At 38.9% G+C, this 25,861-nt stretch overlaps 2 protein-coding genes across 2 annotated transcripts in view; both read left to right on the top strand.

The window, feature by feature from the left end:
• Positions 1–25,861, top strand: part of LOC142097574 (heparan sulfate glucosamine 3-O-sulfotransferase 2-like) — a 303,244-nt gene that overhangs the window by 220,740 nt on the left and 56,643 nt on the right. The window lies entirely within an intron of this gene.
• Positions 10,611–25,861, top strand: part of SCNN1B (sodium channel epithelial 1 subunit beta) — a 62,547-nt gene continuing 47,296 nt past the window's right edge. Inside the window, exon 1 of the mRNA XM_075179525.1 lies at positions 10,611–10,930. The gene's annotated coding sequence lies outside the window, so the exon portion shown is untranslated. The remainder of the gene's footprint in view (positions 10,931–25,861) is intronic.

The raw sequence follows: 25,861 nt of genomic DNA, 5'->3' as shown, positions 1-25,861 counted from the left end.
AAAATGTTGTTATTAACAACTAAATCAATTCCTTCCAGAATTAGTTCTTTCAATTCACTTTGAACTAAGGTTTGATCCAAGAAATTCTGTACTGCTTTTAATCCATCCTTATGATTGATAATCGTATATAGCAAATTTACATCTGCTGTAACTAGTATATATGATTCATTCCATTGTACATCCTGTAATTTCTTTAAATTGTGCATGCTATCCTCATTTTCAGGAAATTGATATTTGTCAAGATTAAAGATTGTAATCTTCTCTGTTTGTATCATCTTTTGATTCAACTATTGTATTATCCTTATGTGTGGTTTGCAAAAAAAAATTTGTTTTCCTTTTCGTCAATTTTTTTTTTTTTAAAATTCTGCTCTTTTTCCCCTTTTTTTATCTGTTTTCTTTTTTCTGGTTTTAACTGCTCTCTAGTAATTGGTTGTTGAAACCCACGTCTGGTTTCTTTATTTCTCTGCCCTATCCGATTAGAGTGGTTAGGCCTACCTACTCTTTCCCATCTATTCTCATCCTTAAAGTCACCAATTTTATTTTACCTTCTGTATAAATACTTTTTTCGAAAGTAAGGTGATTGTTTATCTTGTCACCAGAGTATCTTCATTTGTTCATGTTCTGGCCGTATAGCAATTCCATTACTGTGTAAGAGTTGTTCATTTTAATCTTCCTTTCTTTCTCTCTTTTAAAGGTATCTGATGGGGTTTTTTTTGTTCTCTATTTGTCTTAGACCTAATATACACAGTGTAATTTGAAAAATCATCTTTACCTCTCTTGTATTTTTTATATGTATTATCTGCAATGAGTTTTTCTTGTCTGTTCAACTTTTTTTTCAATCTTTTGCCCTATCTCCTTAAAATCTTCTAATTCAGAAAAAGGTAAGACTAATGTCCTTAATGTTTCAATCTCACAATTAATCAGTGTCAGATTTTTCCTCCTCTCCTATAGTATCATTTCATTAGAGAACTGATTACAAACTTTATGCCACTTTCCTACAAATTCCCTCGAATCTGTATTAAATGTAGGTACCTTTGTCATCCTTAATCCTCCAGGTAGAAGTTTCTCTGCCAGATATTTTTCTAAAGTTGCAACCTCCCACCAGATTATACTTTCCTTAATTAACTTCTCCTCTAGTCCAAACATCATTCCAAACTTAGAAGACTATTATTGTACCTTGTTCTTCCTAACATGAAGGGCTTGTACAGTTTCGTTTTACAAGTTGGGATTAGCTCCAGGTATATTCCCAATGTAATTTGGATGACAGCTGCTTGGTGCTGACAGATAGTTATTGCAATCAACCCGGATTTATAATGGTATGGGTGTGTAAAGTGCCATGCTTGACAAAAATATCTAGATCTAAAAATACTTCACTTTCATTTCTGGTATTCACATTAAATTCCAGATTCAAATCGTTTGTATTTAAATTCTGCAGGAACTTTTCCTGTTCATTTTTTTTGCTATTCCATATTTATTATTGCTTATTTATATAGTGCCAAACATTTTACGCTCTATCACGATGTCTGCACAGCTTAAGCAGATGCCGGTGATGGTGCTGTTGATGTTTCTTTCTCCTTCTCCTCTTTTCAGTATCAAACATCTCATTTTCAGCCAACAAAAATCTCCAAAAAATTCCCGATAAACTCCATTTTCATTCACCCTAAGAATAATAAAGTTTTGGGACCCGTTTTGTAGACAGCATTAGCCTGCATACACCAATGGCTGATGCTGTTGCTAATCTCGCCTATTAAAATCTGGGGGTAAATGTATGAACATGCGGGTTCTTCAACACCCGCGTGTTCAGCGTGTTCGGCGATTAAATTTCAAGCGGCGCTGCATTGTAAAGGAAAACTTCCCTTTACAATGCAGCGCCGCTTGATATTTTATCGCCGAACACGCTGAACACACGGGTGTTGAAGAACCCGCATGTTCATACATTTACCCCTGGTGTTTTCCCCAGTGAGATAGTGGCGATTTGCAAAATCGTGCTTCATGCGGCAATTTTTACTTGTATTCTAGAATGGCAAAAAGTCAGCACGCCAATTTGTAATATGGTAATTTTGGTAACATGGGTTTACTGGCAATTTGCAGTTGCCAAATCACCTTAAAAAATTACAAAATAATGTTAATTTAGCAAATTCATACCTTGATACATGTTGCCTCTGTTATATTATGTCATTATGTGTCATTGAAAGAGGATAAAACACTGGTATTCAGGGATTATGTAAAAAAAAAAACTAATGTTCCTGTCTTGTCGAATTCCTATTTGAATGCTCTCATTAAGGTGTTACAATAATTTGGATAAATATTTAGTTAGTTTCTTAAATGTGTTATTGTCTAACAGTAATATTGAGAGTTGTCTTTAGATAATAATTTTTATTTGAAATTACAAATCCCCCAAGACTTTATTAACTTTTTTTAAATTTTTATCATTTTAATTTTTTTAACTTCTATTCTGGAATGGTTTTAAAATCAATTTCCACAAGTGAAAATATATATGGGATCAAAATCCTTTTAAATTAATTTTTATTTTCTGGCATACATCTATAATCAGCAGGACGATTAGCATTGCTGACTTACAGCGCTGGGGTCAAGAGTTTGATTCCCACATAGAAGATTTTCTTGTGACGAATTAGTTGTAGATGGTTGTGCACACATAGGGTAGGGTAGCCTAAATTAGGTGAAAGTCATGATCATAATACAATTCTATTACACTCTATACAGACATAGGACACTACACACCCAACATGACCTGACCACCGGACATGATCATAATACAATTCTATTACACTCTATACAGACATAGGACACTACACCCCCAACATGACCTGACCACCGGACATGATCATAATACAATTCTATTACACTCTATACAGACATAGGACACTACACCTCCAACATGACCTGACCACTGGACATGATCATAATACAATTCTATTACCCTCTATACAGACATAGGACACTACACCTCCAACATGATCTGACCACTGGACATGATCATAATACAATTCTATTACACTCTATACAGACATAGGACACTACACCTCCAACATGACCTGACCACTGGACATGATCATAATATAATTCTAGTATATTCTATACAGATATATGATACAGACATATGGCACTACAACTCCCAACAAGAAATATATAACATATGAAAATTATATCTACCCAATATTCAAGAGAATATTTCAATTCACTTTAATACTCGGTAGACCTATAACTCCCTGGGCGCTTAAAAAGAATCTGAATGACTATGTATAGTGCTAGTTGTCAAAGAACTACTAAGCTGCTGTTCTCAGAGGTTCGTAGAAAATCTGACATTTGAAATGTATAGACAATAGTTTAGAAATGAGAGCTGTGCTGATGAGTTCTATCATTGACAGATAACATGTATAAATTAAAAATAAAATAAAATGTCATATGCTTATTTATTATAAATTATCATGGCTCTTTTGTAAATATAAACAACAATTTATTAGAGCAATTCATTCAATATTACGCAACAAATAAATTAAAACAACTTATTAAAATATTGTTTTGTAATTAAAATATCATCCTGATTATTCAAATAGAGTTTCTGTGTTACTGCACTCTGCTGATCTGAGAATAATGGCAGTAATACCATTGATATAATTGTCCCATTTTAGATGGGAAGTACTGTTACATTGGATGAAGTATGGTGTATTGTATAGTTCTCAGGAATTACCGCATGTGCGGCTCAGATATGTTATACAGCCATGAATGTTTATTACTTGTTTAGCAATCCTCTGAAACAATGATGTCTCTATTGTTATGAGGAAATTCATACTCTGTGGCCAAATAAATTTGGCATTGGTGTATAATACTTTGATTCCACAATACGATAACTTGTCAATACGAAGGACACTGTTGATTGTTGTATGGATTCAGCCTGTCAGAGATTCTATCATCTGCGGCTCAATTAGCTGATGCACGACTTCCACTTCAGCTGATCAGTGCAGGGCAGAGACCAATGATTTGCTGCTCTCCGTACGAAAACATCACTCCTGGTTTGGCTGAAGATCTTTTTAACCAAGGAGCGGCTTCTGACGTTAACTTCCAACTTCTAAATTACCGGGATGGTTTTCTTATGTATGCTTGTTAGTTGATTATACACCTATTCTGCAGAAATCCTTGACGCATTTCTGCGTAATTAAAGCACTTTCATCAAAACGCATAATCCGGGAAGAAAAATGCAGGATTAAAACCCCTGTCTGTTTAAATATCTAAGAGCCAATCAAAGTTGCATCACTTGATATCAGCATTTGAGTGTTCTTAATGAAAAGTTTAGAATTAAAGGAGAGGTGACAATATAGTTATCATCATCATTATTGGCTATTCATATATCGCTACTAATTCCGCAGCGCTGTACAGAGAATTCATTCACATCAGTCCCTGCCCCATTGGAGCTTACAGTTTAAATTCCCTAACACACACACACAGACCAAGAGAGACTAAAGTCAATTTAATAGCAGCCAATTAACCTACTAGTATGATTTTGGAGTGTGAGAGGAAACCGGAGCACCTGGAGGAAACCCACGCAAATACGGGGAGAACATACAAACTCCACACAGATAAGGCCATGGTTGGGAATTGAAATCATGACAAATGTATACTTTATTTTTAAGACTTTTGTAATATATCTATTTAAAATAATGAATCATATTCAGTGCTTGTTCGGTGAACTTAGTGGCAGTAAAACAGTTTCTTCTTAACCTTTATTGTTGTGCAGAAGGAATATTTCGTAACCAACTTTTATGATGGTTACTTTGGAAGTGTATATAGTTATTCATATCTACTTCATTCTGGTAGGTACCTGTAAAGGATTAACTGGATCTGATACTAATCTTGATTAGCACTGGCTTAGCAGAGGTGCAGAGTCTAACGAACTCCCCGGTGTTCACCAAGAACCACGCAAGGCGGGATAGGCTTAGCTGCCGGGAGTCACCGGTCGCGGTCCTCTGGTTCGCCTTAAGATGTAGTATAGCAGGAGGAGGAGCAAGTAGAGAGAGCATAGTCAGACAGCTGGGACTGGTGCACAAGTATAGAATTAGCAGGCAGGCTCAGCGTGAGAAATGTCCAGGTTCGGTACACGGGCAGGCGGCAGAAGAAGAGGACTGGAGAGATGCAACGTCAGACAAGCCGGGTGAGGGTCACCAGAAATCAATAAGAGAAGTCAGCAAGCCGGGTCGGTACACAGGGGCGGGAGAGGAAGAATTGTCACACAGGCAGGTACTGGTACACAGGAGTTCAAACAAGGGCTAGAAAGCACAGAGATCCACGGAGAGGACAGAATCCAGGAAGTTTAAATACCCAGGTAAGTTTCAAATCCACCACCCCGAGTTCTGGTCATGTGACCGCCGAACCTGGAAGTACGGCTTCCGACATGGGAGAGAACGGCGATGGAATGGAGGAGAGGTAAGTCTGTAACAGTACCCAGCCACATGCTGACAGCACTAGGGCTCTTCCCACATCCCTGAGTGGTGGGTATGGGGTAATAAATGGTTATATAGATTCCCAGGTCTACTGAGCCCCAAGACTTGTCCCAAAATATAAATAAATCACAGTTGCTGCACCACGACACATGAGTTTATTGACACCTAGCACGTTATACCACTTTCATTTCGTACCGCTTACCTTTTTGGCCTGGCCTTTTGGCTGGGCGGGGACATTTTTATAATAGCTCAGCCATTGGGCTGGGGCCGTAACCACTCACCACTTGTCTGTCACCCTCACTTTTATGTTTTTCATTTCACAGGATTTTTGGGGTACCAGTAGGTTCTTATGGGCTCGGTAGCCCAGACGATCTGGGGGGGTTGATGTGGCTCTGAGGTTTCCGCGCCCATGAACCTCTCCGATTTCTCATCTCGGGGTTGGGGATATATAGGCCCTTTCTCTTTGGAGAAGAGCCTAAAGTTTTCCACCCTTTTGCACTTTTTTGTGTTTGTAACTTTTTTGGAGCACTAGGGCACGAAAGCACAATTTATCCTTTCCTGTTTTTTTCTTACACATTTTACACCCTCACTACAGTACATATAATGCAAAACACAACAGCTATTTGAATTTGTCATTAGCGATCGCTATACCCAATCAATATTATGTGGTATCAACAAATGAATTTGTGCAAATTCACTGAATGGTGCAAAACACAATTTTGGTCTGTATTTACCATAAGGGTCATTAGAAAGGTATTTAGAAATTTTATTCAACCAAACACTAACTGTCACAAAACACATTTTTGTTTGGAACCTGACCATCATCATCATTTATTTATATAGCGCCAACATATTCCATAGCGCTTTACAATTGGGGACAAACATAGTAAACTAATAAACTGGGTAAAACAGACAAAGAGGTGAGAAGGCCCTGCTCGCAAGCTTACAATCTATGGGACAATGGGAGTTTGATACATGAGGTTAAGTCTACATTTTGCATTTCGGTCCAGCCAGACTGCAAAGGTAAAAGTGACTCATAAGCTAAATGATCCTGTCACACAACAATGTTGGTCAGGGGGTAGTTGTCTTGTGTGAAATTGTGCAACGGATGGTAATAGGGTAATGTAGTGAGGTTAAGAAGGTGGTTGAGGAATATTATAAGCTTGTCTGAAGAGGTGGGTTTTCAGAGAACGGACCAGATAGTGAACGTACTCATAATACAAGTCTATTAGACTCTATACAGATATACATCTACCAAACATGATCTTAGCAATAGAAATAATAACAAATATACCTTATCTCTAATGAATTTCAATGTGTACAGCATAGATTAGAGGGAAATTAAACTGATACTAACAGCAAACAACAACCAGAACAAGAAAATAATACTGGGCAAATCTTCAAAACCTGATACTGACCCAGGAAATCAGTGATAGCATCTATCATAAATCAGGACACTATAATTTGTGATGGATAAGAACAATGGATAAGATCTACAGAGAGAGCTACAAGGGCCACGATTTACAAAGAAAACACAATAGATCTTAACTCAGCAATCTCTTCCTTCCAACAAACTCACTTAGTGTTGCAGTTGAAGATTAAGAACATCACATTAATTATGATTTATAAAATTAGTCTTAACACATTGCTTCCAAAGAGAATGTTCATCCACATAAAATATCTCAAATAAGTTTCAGCAATTCTACACTTCAACCACTTCCCTGCTAGAATAAGTGTATTTTATCCATTGCATTCATGGAGACAACAAAGGTGTTTTCAAGTAATAAAAAGCCTTGCTTAATCCATACATCCAATTCTAAAAACACAACAGAAGCTGAGTCAGTATTGAGTCACTCGTTCAATGGACATTAAGCAATACCTTATATATATTATTACATTCCCCAAGCCAGTTGATGATAGTAATTAAATGTTCCACGACTTTTGGCACAAACATGACTGGTTTAGAGAACCTGATCTGCCTCTCCTTGTCTTATCCTGGACCACTGTGCATTAAGGGTCTTCTAAATTAACTCGGTACCACTAGTAACTGGATGTAGCACTAGAAAATTGCTTACTTGGATTATTGTGCATGATTATTGGGGACAAGTAAAATTATTTTGAATGCTACATGTACATTTAGTGGGACCAGGAACTGTGTTTCCTGTTACTACACCCAACGGTTGTCATTGACAGCATCGTTGAAAGTTGGGGGCATGTCATTTGTAAAGATAAACTTTTATGAACGGGATAAAGGACAAGGTCATCTGCACTAATAGTCTCCTCTCTGGGGCTTTTAAATGTCAATTGACTGAAGCAATGTTATGATGTGGCATTAGGACAGACTAGGAGCGCACAAGAAAGGACAGATTTCATCAGTGGTCCTGAAGCTTGAAAACGTCTTGTGTAAGGAAAGGACATATTTTGGAGATATGGGGGTATATTTACTAAATTCTAGCTTTCATTTATTTAGTGCATTCTACAAAATGACAGCTAGAATCTGATTGGTTGCCATAGGCAACATCTCCACTTTTTCAAACCTGCAGTTTAGTAAATATACCCCATGATTGCCAGGAGTGTGAGAACAAAATGGAGAGTACGGAGTTGAAGAGACAGGGAACTTGATTGTTAAAGAGATATCAGGCAGAGGTTTAGATGTTGATGAAGTGAATATAATCCGCTTCTATATTTAACTTTAAATGACTATTATTATCATCATTATACAATTATACTGCAGAATCCTGACTTTGCAGTTTTTGAAATTCCTTTAATTAATTTTTGATTACCAAATCTGGTGATCTGTCATCTGCTTCTGACTTAATGTTTATTAATATTATTGGGAATTAGTGAGACCTGATGTTGGAAACACCTCTGTATACAGTGATTTTGTAAACATTGCTCCCTCTAGTGTCTTTTTTTGCAAATTGTGGCACCAGTTGACCGCAGGGGTAACATTCCATTGTCAATATTTCGCTCAAGATACAAGATTATATCTGTATAAATGCAGATGCTCTGGTAAAAAGGACGGAGCAGATGTTTAATACTTTCTAGGATGCCTTTTCTACTCAAATAGATAAGCTGTACATATATATTTATACACCTCTGTTGCTATTAATGTTTGTGCTTATTGCCCATCCTTATGGAAAAAGGGAAATAGTATTTGGGGAGAGAATAGAAGTGAAGATGGAGTTGGTTTGAATGAAAATGAGAAACTAGAAATCGGAAATGATCAAGAGAATTTGGATAGAGTAGATAGGAGATGGAAAGATAGATTACAGTAGATAGATTATTAGTGTGGAAAAAAAATACAGTAGATGTGGATGATAAGGGATGGTGAGGTTTATTTCCAACTCCTTATCCTCAACTGTAAAGCCCTCACCCACAATTCTCCCCGTACATCTCCAACCTCATCTGTCTCCACAGTCCCTCCTGCCCTTTCCGATCTACCAGTGACTGACACTTCTCTTCCGCACTCGTTACCTATTCTTACTCTTGCCTCCAAGACTTCTCCTGTGCTGCCCCCCATCTCTGGAACTCATTCCCTATCAGGCGCTCCTTCTCTCTCCAAGGCTTCAAGCAGGCTCTCAAAGCCCATTTCTTCACCAAAGCTCTCCTCCCAACCCACCCGTACTACCCTTATAACCCCCCCTTTGAGTTGCCCCCATTTGTCTGCCCATCCTAACTAGATTGCAAGCTCTCACGAGTAGAGCCTTCATTATCATCATCATCATCATTTATTTATATAGCGCCACTAATTCGGCAGCGCTGTACAGAGAACTCATTCACATCAGTCCCTGCCCCACTGGAGCTTACAGTCTAAATGCCCTAATATAGACACACACTCACACACAGACACAGACAGAGAGGGAGAGACTAGGGTCAATTTTGAAAGCAGCCAATTAACCTACCAGTATGTTTTTGGAGTGTGGGAGGAAACCGGAGCACCCAGAGGAAACCCACGCAGACACAGGGAGAACATACAATCTCCACACAGATAAGACCATGGTTGGGAATCGAACTCATGACCCCAGTGCTGTGAGGCAGAAGTGCTAACCACTAGGCCACTGTGCTGCCTATTTACCTTGTGCTCTCCTGTCATTACCTATGCCACTAACACACCTATGTTTTCTCACATTTCCTAAATCAGTGGTTCTGGTACTGGTTGCCCCACTCATACCCCAGGGTACAGTCTCAGTGTGTGCTGATATGCTCCCTATTCTGCCCCCAATTCCCCCTCTTCTCATGCCTCTTTCCTCAAGAAACAGTGAGAGGTTATACCCCATCTAGCACCTCTTTGCTGCTGGTTGGGCTTCTCCTTGCTGCATATTGTACTGCTTTGCCTATAATGTACTGTCCCGTTTATTTCATGTACTAGTTACTATATGTTCTCCATATGGCGCTGTGGACCCTTTGTGATGCCTTATAATTAAAAGATAATAATAATGTGATTGTGCTAAGGGAAAAGAGCAGTCTAGTGAAGTGTGCTGCAGGGGTTATAGCAAAAGGAATGACTGCAGTAGTTATGTGGGAAAGGTAAGGGAGGGAGTCTGGTGGAATAAATAAGGTGATGGAAGGATTGAGAATGAAGGAGAGGGAAAAGCGATGGAGTGACAGACTTATATGATGGATTGATAAAATAAGAGTAAATAATAAATAAGAGTATGGAGGGAGTAAATTAATGGAAAGAGTAACGTGATAGAGTAACAGAGTAACACAAACAAGACTTACATGATGGAGAGACAGAGTAAGATGGTGGAGTTAGAGAGATTGGAGGTGGTCGGAAAGAAGAAGGTGACTGAGTGACAGAATAATTTGGAGGACAGAAATAGGGAGATGGAGGGCATGAAGTGATAGAATAAGGTGATCGTGGAAGGCTTAGGAAGGAAAGAGTAAGTTAGTGGTAGGAGAGGAAAGTAATGGAGTGACAGACTTGGATAATTAAATAACATGGAAGAGAGAGAGAGTAACGCCATGGAGTAATAGAGTAAGTTTGTTGTGATATGGAGGCTGACATGAAAGCACACTGTGAATGAAGGACTAGTAAGCTGGAGAGAGAATAAAGTTACACTAAGATAGGAGGTAAAGACGCACAGTGATTAATACTGACATCTTGCAATAATACATTAGAATCCATTATCATATAAATAAAGATATAGTCGGTGGAAGCAGAGTTAGACGTCGGGGATATACAGGAATAGAAAGGTTCAGGTCGGGAGGTGGGCGGGTCTCTGCATCCTACACCTGCCGGTGTCCCAACCACTGCCTCAGCCAGGAAACTGCAACACCGGGACAGTGATCCGAATTAGTGTCGTATAGAGTCCGTGCAGGACCGAGTGGTGTGCCCACCTGTCTCATCGAGCCCTCACTGTGCCCACTGAGCCAGCTGCCTGTCTGCCCACCGCACCAGCACTGTGTGCATCACCTGTACCCACTGACCCTGGAGCTACCCTGCAGGTGACCGGGTCTACACTCAGGTACGTGTCTATATCAGCTACATACCGAGTAATGTGTGGATCTGTTGTCTTATATCTGCAGGTAATAACAGCGATTATAAGATATTGTGGTTGATTTGTGTGTCTGTTAATATTGTATTAGTGGATCACAGACATTTGTCTTGGCTCAGTATAAACGCTATGGCTGGTAGTAGTAAGTGATTCACTGTCACATACAATGAATAAATACATAGTTCTATGTATTGAAGTCGGGTTACATTGTACAATAAAGTAGCAACTTCGTAGATTGTAGTATTCGTAGAACATTTGTGAGCGTCACTGTGTCACACAGGTAATCTTATGGTATTGTTATTCCTTATGGCAATAATAGAATGAAGTAATGTATTTTGTGTGTAGTTTATTTTTATGTCACATATATATATATATATATATATATATACACATATATATATGTATACATGTATATATATATAATATATATATATATATATATATATATATATATATATATATATATATATATATACATGTGTATATATATATATATATATATATATATATATATATATATATACATAAATATATATATGTATTTATGTGTGTATATATATATATATATATATATATATATATATATATATATACAGCAGTTATGACTAAACATAGTGGGCCTTATTCATCAAGAAAAGCAAAATAAGCATAATGTGCGATTTTAAAAGAAAACAAACGTCCATCGGGTATATGTACGTCCATTCACGTATTCAACAAGGACCAGGAGGTAAATGTATCATATCCCGGTTTTCTGAACTCGCGGGAGATGGGCATCTTCGCATCTTAAATTTAAAGCGGCGCTGCCTTGTAAAGGGAAGTCTCCCTTTACAAGGCAGCGCTGCTTTAAATTTAAGCTGCGAAGACGCCCATCTCCCGCGAGTTCAGAAAACCGGGGTATGATACCTTTACCCCCAGATGTGTAGATACGTTGATGTATATGGGTGTGTTGATGTATATAGGTGTAGGTCTGCTCTAACAACAAGACACTGCAAGATATTTCTACTACATTTGTTGACTATCTAGTCACAGAAGAACACACAGAAAAAAAAAAAATATTCCGTTAATGTCGCCTGTTAATAATATAGTCATTAATGATAAAACATAAAAAAATTAAAAAGTGGGTGTTTTTTTATTTTTTTACATTTAATCAAATGTTTAGAATGTAATAGAATGTTTAGAATGTAATAGAATGTTTTGAATGTAATAGAATGTTTTGAATGTCTACTGTACATGAAATGCATTTTACAGTTGCTCTAGATTGCAAACACATGCTCTAGCATGCATACGCAGCCGTCATCACTAGTAATCGGTAATTACACCTGACCTGTAGCTGTTGCAAGTGATGCGAAAATGACGTACCTTAGAGATACCCAAAGCTTGCATCGGATACAGCTACGTGCGGTCAAGCTTAGCACATCCTTATTGTACATAGACTATGTGCATATGCCCGTCCCCCCCACTGTTCCTCCACTGAAATCTTAGGCTGTGTGTCCTTTGCGCTCAAAGATTAATTAGACGTTGCTGTGTTCTCTGGCGCATGGTTTGTTTCTGGGCATGTGCAGAACAATTTTACGCAAAATTTGGCACATATCGGCATTTCTGTTTCTTAATAAGGCCCAGTATGTTGTTCTATAGCCTGTTTTTCAGCCTCTGCCTTAAAATCAGGCACCTAAGACAGAGCCATAAATTAAAATTTTAGCGCCTGGGGTGAGAAAGAAAACTTCCACCCTGTTAGCCCTCAATTTTAACCAAATGGACCTAAAATAATCATAAACTGCGCCCCCCCCCTTCAGCATTGCACCCTGAGCACTCGCCCCTCTCGCACAGCCCTAGTTACGCCCTGACCTAATCATCCAGTGCTGGACTGGCAACCCTGGCTTAGGTGGCCATCGCTATAAGAGTCCCGGGATAGAGATGGACTAAATATTATGCCAGTGGCTGATTGACAGCCCTGACTCAGATTACAAGCACATATAAGAATGCCATGGTACCCTTTGGTGATCTTAACGATCCTGCTACCTGAGGCGACATCTGTCTCTCAAATGATATTTTATTTGCCAGTATATAGGAAACACAAATTTACACTTTTACAGAAATAAAATTACTTTTTATTCACCTGAGCTCTATCCAGAAGATTGCAGAGAAGCTGATAGATTTAAATGTTGTTTTTCAGCAATAAAAGGTCAGAAAGATGGTTAATATGTTTGCAAATTGTATTATTCTTACCACATGAGATATTGGGTTAGTATCAATTGGTGGACGTGAGTTAAATGAGTTGAATGGATATATCATTTATACTCCCAGGGCCTCATATAGAGTTGAAAGTATTCGTTTTTTTCTTGCGCAACTACACATTTCCATACCGCGCATGCGCACAGAAGAGACTTGCGCTGCTGTCTGTATGCGGTTTTGGTAACATATCACTCTTACAACTGTTTACATTTAGAGAGGAGGACTGGGGGTGGGGAGGGGCGTATAGAAAGGACGTTTTCTCATAAATGCAGCTGATTCAGTCCTGGATACAGATGTCTATACACCCATTTAAAAGTGTATCTGTTGCCGCTGCTCAAATACATACTAATGAAGATGACAATCAGCTGCATTACCTGGAGTAAACTTTATTGGTGGGGGTTAAAACGCTGGATGCATTTAAATTTTATTTTTCTATCTTAGTAAAAGTTTGTTTTCTTTTACATATATTACCATTCTCTTTTAGACATGGGACATTAGGTCATTATGGGCAGCACGTGGCTCAGTGGTTAGCACTTCAACCTCACAGCACTGGGGTCTTGAGTTTGATTTTCGACCCTGGTCTTTTCTGTGTGGAGTTTGTATGGTCTCCCCTTGTTTGCGTGGGTTTCCATTGTACTAGTAGGTTATTTGGCTGCTTTAATACACAGTAGTATAGAAGTTGAACATAATATACAGCTAACCCCACCCCCTAACGGAGTTTATCTCTTGCCTGGGTTCCCTGGCCTGGCACCACTAAAAATAATAATATCTATTCCATTTAGTATAGGGTCATCAAAGTGGTTTTTCACTTTTCCAGAGATCTGATAGGCTCACAGTTTATCAAATAATTAGCGTCATTCATATACTGTATATTTGGAGTGTCATAAGATAACAAGCAAAAAAGCAATCTTCAGTTATTTTTGTTATGGGAATCATATTTACAAAGGTGTTTGCTATTTAAAGGCACAAATAGAAAAAAGAATGGGTGACACTAGTACAATCATGGGCTGGCTGATCAATGAGTCTGAGCTCAGCCCAGCCAGCCCCTTAGTACAACCTTTGTTCTAAAAAAAGAAGATAGATGATTGATCCTCCTTGTCCTACAGTTCAGGGACAAATGACCTGATTATACTAGTGGTCGTAATTACCATCATCATCATCAACTATTTATATAGCGCTGTACAGAGAACTCACATCAGTCCCTGACCCATTGGAGCTTACAGTCTAAAGTTCCTAATATACACATACTGACTGGGAGAGACTAAGGTTAATTTTAATAGCAGCCAATTAACCTAGTAGTATGTTTTTTTGTGTGGAGTGGAAACCGGAGCACCCGGAGGTAACCCACGCAAACACAAGGAGAACGTACAAACTCCACACAGATAAGACCATGGCCAGGAATCGAACGCATGACCCCAGTGCTGTGAGGCAGAAGTGCTAACCACTAAGTCACTGACAATCCAAACTTGGAGTACATTTCTGATGATATGTGTGACATTGCTGTGATTTTAAAATAATAATAACATGCTGCACCCTGCATACATAGCATACTAGTAGGGAATCTATACACTAAAGCAAATACAGAAGAATGAGCGGCACATTTCAACTCTTTCCTCCATATTTGAATCTTCACTTTTGCTTTGCACGGCCTTCCAGCAGGAGGGTGAACTGAGCGAGGAGTCAGGGCGGAGCTACAGCATGTATTGCCATGACTTGTGTGACTCTCTCCTCGATGCACCTAAATCCCTGACTTTCAGCGCTGCTCCATTTTCGTGCAGAGCTGCATTTTAAGCAGCTGACTTGGCTGGGGGGCAGGTGGGCATCTGGATGTCCCATTGTTGGCTACCGTGGGCTGGGTCAGTGGGCTAACTGCATTTTTTTTTTCCTTTAAAATGCTCCTAATAGGCTGCTGAGCCGAGTCTGGCCTCTTGGGCTAAAATTTGCCAGTCAGTCCCTGGTTGTAAGTAAGGACCAAATATTAAATATGACATAGCTCTGCTTCAAACATTAGAGCACATAGAGACTGCAGACAAAAGAGAACACAGGATACTTCGAAAGCTCTGTGTGTACAGGTCTACATAGAGCCACATCAAGGTACAGTGCACATTTATGGTCCTCAAAATATAATTTCCACTGGTAGTTTAAATCATGCTCCATAGTCTACACTCATGACTTGACATCAGGGCCTGTTTATCCAATAGGCTAACTAGGCTGCAGCCTAGGGCACCAGGCTTTTGGGGAGTGCAAATTTTTGGGAAACGGAAACTCATTCTAAAATAAGAGAATAGTTGTTCTCCAAAGAAAACATGAAAGGAAAATGTAGTAAGGTTTTAATCTTGACATATTCCTTTGGTAAAGGCTGAAGACAATGAGACATCTGTAGGCGAGTAGGAGAGACAAGGATGGCAAAGGGCGCAGGCGTGACTGCCCCTTCCCCCTCCACATCCTCACCCTCAGTACCGCTCACCCACGCCTCTGCTCTGCTATACAATTCTGATTTTAATGAAAACTAATTGAGTGACAAAGATTGCCGTGACCCTTTTAAAAGCCAAGTAGAGTAGGGTTTTTGAAGCATTGAAAAATAAACATTGATGGGGTGGGTGGATTTTAACATGTTGGATGAGAACTAGCCCAACAGCTAATTATAATTAGATTATACTGGTTATATAAGCAGATTTATATTTACATGTCCAGTGAATTTGTTTTGGAAGGTAGCGATGGAGATGATGAATTAACACACAGCTATATGAAGTTCTGTAGCCTGTCTCAGTGCTGCTCCGATCCTCACAGGTACAGGCCCTAAGCACTGACCTCTCTCTATCCTGTGCCAAGTACCTCAATATAGTCTACCAGTGAATCCAGGGCTAGAGTCTCTAATTCCTGCTTTACACAGTCAGACCAGCTGCTAACACAGCCACGTCTGGTGTCAGCCACCATTATGTATCGCAAATGGAATTGTGTAGTGTGGCATGACGTACATGTAAGGGAAAGGTTACGAAATCCCACATAGTTGCACCAGTAACACTCATACCAATTGGATTCTGAAGACACACACATTGTTATCATTTATTTAGTACATTCTGTAAAATGACAGCTAGAATCTGATTGGTTGCTATGGGCAACATCTCCACTTTTTCAAACCCGCAGCTTGATCATTTTACCCACTAGTCTCATTTTCATATGTATCCTTTCTGCCTATGTACCTATATATTTGTATATTCATCTCTATTGCCCTGAATGCCCTCTTAGATTTGTACTCCTTTCCTTGTGTTCCCCTTTTATCTCTAGAACTACATTTTTACTGTGTGAATATCCTGTCTCTGTACCTGGATTTTCCTGTCTCCCTATTATCCTGTTCCTATAACTTTATACACTCCTATTGTCTGTAACTTGGACAGTTAAACTCGTCTGCTGTAGTAATCTACTACAATAAGGGAAATGTCCTCATTTTCGAGAACAGGTCTGTTCCTGAAACTTGCTATTCCCGTTCTAGATTTCCCAAGGCATCAGTGGTTCTTTGAAGTTTCTCCTATAACTTGTTGGACCCGTTTGACAATTTGCAATAAACTTCTTAATGTCATCCATAATGTGCAACCAGAACATTGCAACCGTGATACTTCTCTTGGTCAATAACGTTCACAGGTGATCATGACTTATTTTTGTTAATATTTCACTGCAGACACTCAGGAATCGTAACCCTGTCGCCAACAATTTGCCTTTGACAAGATATATAGCTGCCAATAGTCTTTGATTATAGAATGTGATTTGTTTTTCCTTTTAAAGTAAATACCCCCATATTGTTCTTATCGGTTTATTTAGCACTTCATCCTCAGTTGTTGCTTTTTGTATAACTTTCCTTTTGGCTTTGATAACTAGAAGGTGTGGATAATGCCAAGTGCATGTTCCTGCAGATCTCGTTCCTCCAGTTTATCCTTCCTGGGTGGGAATGCCCTAGATAATTGGAATGTCTTTGCCTAGTTGGTATTTCAGTGATCAATTGTGTTTATTGGAACCTCAACATCATCCTTTGTCGTTCTGGAGGAGACGCCTGCAGGGGGTCTTGACTTCTGTCTTGTGGTCTGTTGCAGCTCCTGTTTTGCGACTATAAATGTAATGATGGAATTTCTCCCATCCCGTTACTATAGACAACATTTTATTGTTCAATCTGTGCATAATTAATCCGGTCTAGGCTACTTGACTGCCTTTTTCAGTGAGCACCTCTTTTAGACTTATTTGCATTTTGGATTAGGTTTGAGCTGTTTCTCGCAGCATTCAGGTTTGTACAATGTTGCCCTTGCTTTGCATAAAATGCCCTTGTTTTCCCTTGAACCAGATATCAGTGATTACTTCTACCCCATGTATGCCTTATATTATTTTACATATTCATTTTTTTAATTTGTCTTGTGCAGATGTGATTCTAAATGGTGTACATGTAAATTTGCACCACCTACATCATAAAGTGAAAAACTTTGCCTGCTGACAGTTTGTAAGTTATCAGTGCATAACCTGATTTTGTTCTGTTGGGTTTATTTAGATTTTCAGCATATTATTTGATTTTTTTTCCCACTACTACCAGGGCCGGATTTACCACTAGGCAACCTAGGCAAATGCCTTGGGCCCAGTGGTCCCCAGAGGGCCCTCACAGGGCCGGCGGTGAGACCACCCTTTAAAAATGGGCTGCTACTTATGGGCCAGTGCTATATGCTTGCCCCCCGGGCTAAAGACTGCCAGTCAGCCCCTGAAGGGGTATATGTTATGCTAAAAAACTATAGTGCTATGGATTTTTTCAGGGAGGGGCCCCAAACCAGTATCTTGCCTAGGGCCCCATGAGGTCTAAATCCGGCTCTGACTACTACTATTGAACACACCTACTCCACTGGCTCTGTGACCTTCACTGTTGAACCCAATCATTTCCATACTAAAATTACTTTAATTTATATATATTATTGAAACAGAATAAACTTTCGGCACATTAAATATAATCGTGTAGATTTCTTTTCTTGATGGAAAATTCTTTAGGGAAAAAACAAATCCATATATGGTATAAGATCAGCTAAGATCAGTTAACACCCGCATTTGTGTCAATCATGTGAAGTTTCCTATCTGTGAATTTGAGACATGTCTTTTTGTCACGCAAACACTTTTGAACAATAACATTTATCATAATACAGTATGATATGGCCGCTTAAGAGCAAAATGGCTACAATATAGCATGTGCAACATTATTAATTTCCCAAGTCTCATTTACAGTAATTAAGATTACATTTCTGCATATAATTAGTCATTTAAAACAGAAACTTACGCAATTAATGCATGTTTCGGACACACATACAAAATGAATAATATCAATATAATATTATACTATAAAGAAAACAATGTATCCATCCTTTGTCCAGTATCTGGAAATTGTACTTGCAGGTGACATCTCAAGTTGTTTTAGTTAAATTACTCCCCTCTTCTATTTAAAACTTGTAAAGAGCTACAATTCTGGGCTAAGCTTCATTACTCCTGGTTGGGGAGAATAAACATTATCAAAATGAATATTCTCCCTAAGATATTATATATTGTACAAACTGTAACAATAAAGGTGATTTCATTGAATAAATAGCCGAGGTTTAAACATAACATTATTTATAGACATTGACACCAAAGAGGTCTACAATGGCCTCTTTTGGTGCTACTATCAAGCATTCATGCTTGCTAGAATTCTGGATTGGACTAGGTTTGATGGGAGTAAACACTGTATTTTCATGGAAGGCCATGAATTGAATATTCCATTAAATCTATTACCATTGCTCCCCAGCCCTAAACACCCAACTATTGGTCCCAATGCTGGTGGGGGATCAAGGCAAATAAGAATATTTCCCCTCTCATGTCCCCTCTGGCACATTTCTTATGTAACCCAGATTTTCCTCCTGACCTCTGACCCAGATCTTTCTCTGCATGGACCAATGGGGGGATCCAAAGGCTGGGTAGACTGTATTGTAATAACCGCAAATTTTCTGCGCCCCCAGACACAGGCCTCTCTTCGCCCCAGTGAGCTTTGAAAATACTTACAATTATTATCATTTCACCACAAGAAGAATCTACTGCCTAAGATTAATAGACAGCTCACTCCGTTTGCACCTTCACGCTTAAACATACTTTCTCCTCCATTTATAACATTATTATAGAGGATAGATTTACACACAGAACACGCTTTGCCAAGACTTGGAAGAGAGATCTGCAAAATACTGTTGGCCCCATCCAATGGTCAAAAGTCTTCATAGCCACTCATGCATGTTCTCAGAACACCTCTTTAGTTGAAACTCAATACAAGATCTTAAAGAGGGGATATAAGTGCCGGGAACTGTTAAATATGTTTCTCCACATGAGTCTTCCCTCTGTTGGAGAGGTAACTCCATTGTTGGTTCTCAGCTACACATGTTGTTGAGTTTCCACAAGATTACCTCATATTGGAACAAGATAATCCACCTCTCCAAAAGCATTATGGGGACTGATGTACCTGCTGACTAGTTTCTGGCTCCTGACGATCTTGTACATTCCCATATCGACCTTCAAAAAATTCACTTCTTAAACATCTGGAGGTCTCCTACCAGGATCTAATGGCCTAGATGCATGGACTTTTACATGTCTATGGATGACATTATCCTCTCGCTATCTGACTGAACCTCTGAATTCATAGCTACTTGGCTGAGACAGCTGGAACTTAAGGAATCTGATGATCACTGTGCCAGACTTACACTTCCCTCCCCATAATTAATCTACCTCAACCACAATATTCTCTCAACAGTTTTGGTCTGCTCCTTTGGTATATGGTCCCACCTTCCTCTCATTCCCTTAATTTAAAGTGCAGTCCTCTGTCCTCATGCGGTTCTATCTCTCAACCCCCATTCTTCATCATCATCATCTATTTCTATTTATTTATATAGCGCCACTAATTCCGCAGAGCTGTACAGAAAACTCATACACATCAGTCCCTGCCCCATTGGAGCTTACAATCTAAATCCCCTAATACACACACAGAGAGAGACTAAGGTCAATTTTGATAGCAGCCAATTGACCTACTAGTATGTTTTTAGAGTGTGGGAGGAAACCGGAGCACCCGGAGGAAACCCACGCAAACACGAGGAGAACATACAAACTCCACACAGATAAGGCCATGGTCGGGAATCAAACTTATGACCCCAGTGCTGTTTGGCAAAGTGCTAACCACTAAGTCACCGTTCTTCCCTCCTTCCATTCCACTATAATATTAATACATCTTTTTGGTGTTAACAAACACTACGTAGATGCTGCCTATAGCAACCAATCAGATTCTAGCTGTCATTTTACAGAATGTACAAAATAAATGATAACTAGAATCTGATTGGTTGCTATAGGCAACATCTCCACTTTTCAAACACGCCAGAAAGCTTTCAGCTTGATACATTTACCCCTAGATGGGGTTGCAGAGCAACTGTAGTTCCCGCTGATAGTGTTGTAATACTAAAGAATACAAGTTCACTTCAGTCATAAAGATATAGCAAGTAACAGCGCTGGTTCATCCATTTAATATTCTAAATTGTATCAATTCTGTGGTTAATATTACATTATTGTAGAACACGTGTTCACTTCATTCATGAAAATGTATCAAATAACATTCTATGCACTCAAAGCATTAAGGAGAGTTTATCTATTTGTATTCTGACAGCCGTATGATTGTATTATAGCCATAGACAAATGTCAGAGAGTTAGCAGAGTAATTACCCACAACTGATGTTAAGACCTTAGGCTTTGGCAGGATATGTAGAGTTCACTTATCGGTGCTTGTTTCATCTGTTCGGCCATACATGGTATTGTCGCACTAGTATCAATTATCAATAAGGCACTGTATCTCAGTATAGCTAAATATTCATAAAGGTTGTGTACACTTTCAATCATACAGTAAATATTAGTCTGCTACTACTAAATGAAATTAAACATACAAATTTAGAAGGAAATAATTTGTTTCATGCAGTGCACTTACAGTCCCATAGTATCTTCCTGTTTGGAGAATGTAAATCACATTTGATTTACAAAAATAATTTTTATTACTTAGAATTAAAATTTTGTATTCAAAATCAGCGAAATGATAACAAACGTGAAGAGAGTGTATTATTGTGGTATTTGTTAGTTATTATATAATTTCCTCTATAACAAATATTAGTTGGCAAGTGCACCTAATAAAGTATTGGTATGCTAACTGTATTGCTTTTTGTGCTGTATGTGTTATTGCAGCACTGAATCAATATTATCCTCTGATTCTTATAATATTTGTAAAAGCTGATACATTTGTTGCCAGAAAAGGAATTTGCTCCTTTAAGTATAGACAACGTGTTCCGAGTTAATTAGGTGTTATTGCCCCTAGAATTGGAATACCAGGTGTAAAGAAAAGCCTAAAACACACAGAAGTGCCAAATGTATTATAGGCAACCTTGATGTCTCCATAATCTCATTATTAATTTAAACCACAATGAGCCTCAACTGAACAATGTTTTAGAAAAATAATTAAAGTTTGATTTCATGAAAACGGCGGTTCTGCGAGTCCTGCTCGTCTTCAAGTCTGCCGGCCAGAGCATCTTCGTATGCGGGATCAAACCCACAGCAACTTGCGCAGTGCGCACCCTCAGGATGCTTCGTAAATGTGGTTCGCAGTGTGTGTCTTCTATAAATGTTTCCTTTGTGCATTGTCTGTAGTTCTCACTTCTACACATCTTAGCAAAATGTCTCTGTTCATAGAAATTTTGATACAACTTGTTTTGTGCTGTGTAACTTTCATTGTAAGGAGTGTGCCCATAATTTCTGCAGTGCGTGCTTGTGCCTCTGCACAATCCCTCTGACTCTTACTCTGTGCATTTGTCTGCACCCTCACAATACTCTCATATTGGCTTGTGATATTTTAAAGGTTCTTTCAATTTTAATCCCTCTCTAAATTGAGATATTTAAAGTAATGTTGTCTGCGAGCCTCATTCACAAAGTGCTAAACTTAGGCTGGATACATACTATACAAAATTTCTCCCGATGCGATACCCTTAACGAATTTACCTACTATCAGCATGCCGATTCATGTGTACACACTAAAGATGTTTTACTGTCAGATACGTGCTCTCTATCTGTCATAACCATCGGCAGAAAAGATCCTGACTCTGCACACTTCATAGAGATCTATGGACACTGCCGGTCCTGAGTGCATACACGCTGCAGGATTGGAACAACATTGTTCCATCGTTGAACAAGATGTTTAATTCACTTTAGAAATCAAATTAAACTATACGATTTGCTTTGGAGTGTTTTCAGGCCAATCACACAATAAACGAGTGTTCGGCCCGATATCGCATTAGTGTGTAAGTTCTAATTACAAATGATTATCGGTCCAAAGCACATTGTATCGTTTCAATTGATTTTGAAACCTGACTATAAAGCTGTTGTTCCAATTCTGCAGTGTGTCTGCACTCACTACTGACAGTGTCCATAGATCTCTATGGAGTGTGCAAAGTCACAATCTTTTCAGCAGATGGTTATGACATATGAGGGGCTGAGTACTTCCACTTTTTTTTCAAACACTCTGAAAAATTTTGTATAGTGTGTACCCAGCCTAAGACTAGTACACTCTCGCTACTGTCTCAATCACACTAATCGCGGCTCTGCACTGATCTCCATGAGCAGAGCCCACGCTACTGTTTATTCTAACGCCTACATTTATTCTGTCTACCTAGTATATTCCTGTTTTAGGTATGCCCCGTTTTCCCAACTGTCCGGTGCTGTGGTGCACTGTGGCACCTTATAAATAAATAATAATAATAATAATAATAAAGGATGCTGCCATTGGTCAGCAGCAGGACCTACATATAGCAGCTGCACCATTTCCTTACATCTTGCCCAATTCTCTGAAATGTTTCCTGTATATGTGTCCAGTGGAGACCATTATGAGGGGGCCATTTGCTTCCATGTTTTGTGATATTGTGTGGACAACCATCCTCCTTGTGCTGATTGGTGAACACTCGGACTGCAGTATATCTCCTTCCATTGAATAAATTCTAAACTAACTGCATCACATCACTGCCTCTTAGACATCTATCATACAGCAACTACTGTCAAACACAGTGGCTCCATATATGTTCTACTCCAAACTAAGGGAGCCTTAGAGGCTCAAATATTAGAAGCTGCAGAGGGAACAAAATTACCCCCTTGTTCATAAGTCCCCACTAAGCTTTGTATTCTTCCAGTTTGTGTACCTCTTCACCTTATTGGCAGAAACATATTATCAGGGCACTTGTGCTGTTATATGTAATAGGTGTCAGCGGCGCTGGTAATAGATGTTAAACTACAAGAAGATTTTAGTCTTAACCAATTTGTTCGTTTTATTTTAGAACTTATTGTAACAGATGATATATACATATATACAGTTGATCACAGTTGATACTGACTGTAACAGACAGACAGTATGACAAGCTTATGCAGTTAATGTACTTAACTCTATTATGGTGCATTCATATATACGCAGATAGTAGTAAGCTTATATTGTGGGCAATGTCAGAGAACAGGTTGCTTATATATATTTTTGTGCCTCTGCTCAGTTTTTATATCTATATATATAAAATAAGTTTACACAAAAAGGACGCAGCACCAGATATGAAGTCTTTGAAGTTCAACTGTCACAGGAAGAACCTCTGAGAGCCGAGCTTCCTGTCCGGGCATGCTCAGTAGAGCAATGCGGACAGCTGGAAGCTGCCCCACTTCCTGTCTTCACTAGATCACAGGGGACACTACTACCAAGATGGGAGACGGAGCGTAGCGCTCCACATTAACACATCTGAACTATTACACTGCATACACTTCCTGACCCCCACTTACCCATTCTAACCTCTGACAGATCTCCCCTATAACGCTCCACTTCAACAGGTTTCATCCATACTTGCCTAATTTTTATACCTCCCCTTTGAGAGATGCCAGAGAGGAAGTGCGAGGGACAAGTGCAGGGGGCATGACAACACGATTCTTACCATCATGGTCTCTCCCCACCCACTTTTCAAGAAGATCGGCTGGAATCTGGCAGGCTGGTCTACTTGGTGGTAATCGTTTTTACGATTACAACTATTCCGACTCGGAGAAGCCCTATAAATAAAATCCGAAATTATGAAAAACTGATTGGAAAATAAACAAACTTACCTTCAACACGACGCTGGAGATCTCCGATTGGAGAAGTGTTCGGCACTGCAGGCTGATGTCATCGCAACGTCTGTCAATAGAAATTTAAAGCGGCAATGTCGGGTTAAGTGTTTAAACACTTAACCTTAGGGATCCCCACATTGCCGCTTTAAATTTCTATTGACAGACGTTGCGATGACATCAGCCTGCAGTGCCAAACACTTCTCCAATCGGAATCACTTGCTGTCAGCATGGCGCTTTCATCGGAGATGTCCAGCGTCGGGTTGAAGGTAAGTCTGTTTATTTTCAAATCGGTTTTTCATAATTTCAGATTTTATTTGAAGGGCTTCTCCATATCGGAATACTGCTAATAGGTAAAGTGTACCCAACTCGGTCTACTCTCGAAAATCAAGAGTATGGCTTCATTGCTTGTGTGAAACATTATCAGATTTTGAATTTCGCACACAAATATAAAAGCTAAAAATATCAGATTAATACATTAGGGGGTAAATGTATCAAGCTGAGAGTTTTTCGGCGGGTTTGAAAAGTGGAGATGTTGCCTATAGCAACCAATCAGATTCTAGCTGTCCTTTTGCAGAATGTACTAAATAAATGATAGCTAGAATCTGATTGGTTTTTCAAACCCGCCAAAAAACTCTCAGCTTGATACATTTACCCCTAGATGTTTTTACATTATGGCAATACATTAGGAGGCATAGTTATGTGTGTTCTGGAGCTGCCTGATTTTTAGATGTGCGTGATATGTATATACTGTTTTGCCTCTCTGAGCAATACTGTGGTTTTTTTAGTGAATACCACTTGTCTTTATTACTCACGAGAAGAATGAGCTCCATTTTACTTGTTTCTTATCTGAGTGTTATTACTGCCTTTAAAACTTCTGTAAATTGTGTAAATGTTTTGACAACATAACATTTGCTACTGCAGTTTGTGAGAAACGTCCTCTATACGGTCATATTACTTATCTGCTAGTTTTGTCAACAAAGCAAAGGCTTTGTTTTTACAGTTTATTGCAGAGGTGTCAGATTTTCTCCGCAGTCTGAATACGACTGGCTGAGTACTTCCACTTTTTTTTTTTTTTCAAACACTCTGAAAAACCGAGGATAATTGGTTTGTACAGGACAGAGGTTATGTTGCAGCTTCAGTGTAATAACATAATGTTTATGAGTTTAGGAACTGTAGAATTCTGAGAATTCAACTGTTACCTGAGGGATGTTGTAACAACAATTGTGACATTACTGAAGCTGCCAAACAGGCAACATTTGCTATATTCAGTTTATGAATCTGTAAATGTTCCACAATTTGACTGAAATGAAAAATAAAGCCAGTGTTTAACTCACAGCAACAGGTTATACGTTCTATTATTATTATTATTATTATTATTATTATTATTAATTTTTATTTATAGGGCGCCACTAGGTGCCGTACAGGGACAAACAAAATTACAATACAGGGTGAGACAGCACAGTACAGTAAACAATA

The sequence above is a fragment of the Mixophyes fleayi genome, chromosome 7, assembly GCF_038048845.1.
Source record: "Mixophyes fleayi isolate aMixFle1 chromosome 7, aMixFle1.hap1, whole genome shotgun sequence".
Taxonomy (NCBI): Eukaryota; Metazoa; Chordata; class Amphibia; order Anura; family Limnodynastidae; genus Mixophyes; species Mixophyes fleayi.
Note: the sequence above shows the minus strand (reverse complement) of the source record. Positions and strands in the feature narration are given on the sequence as shown.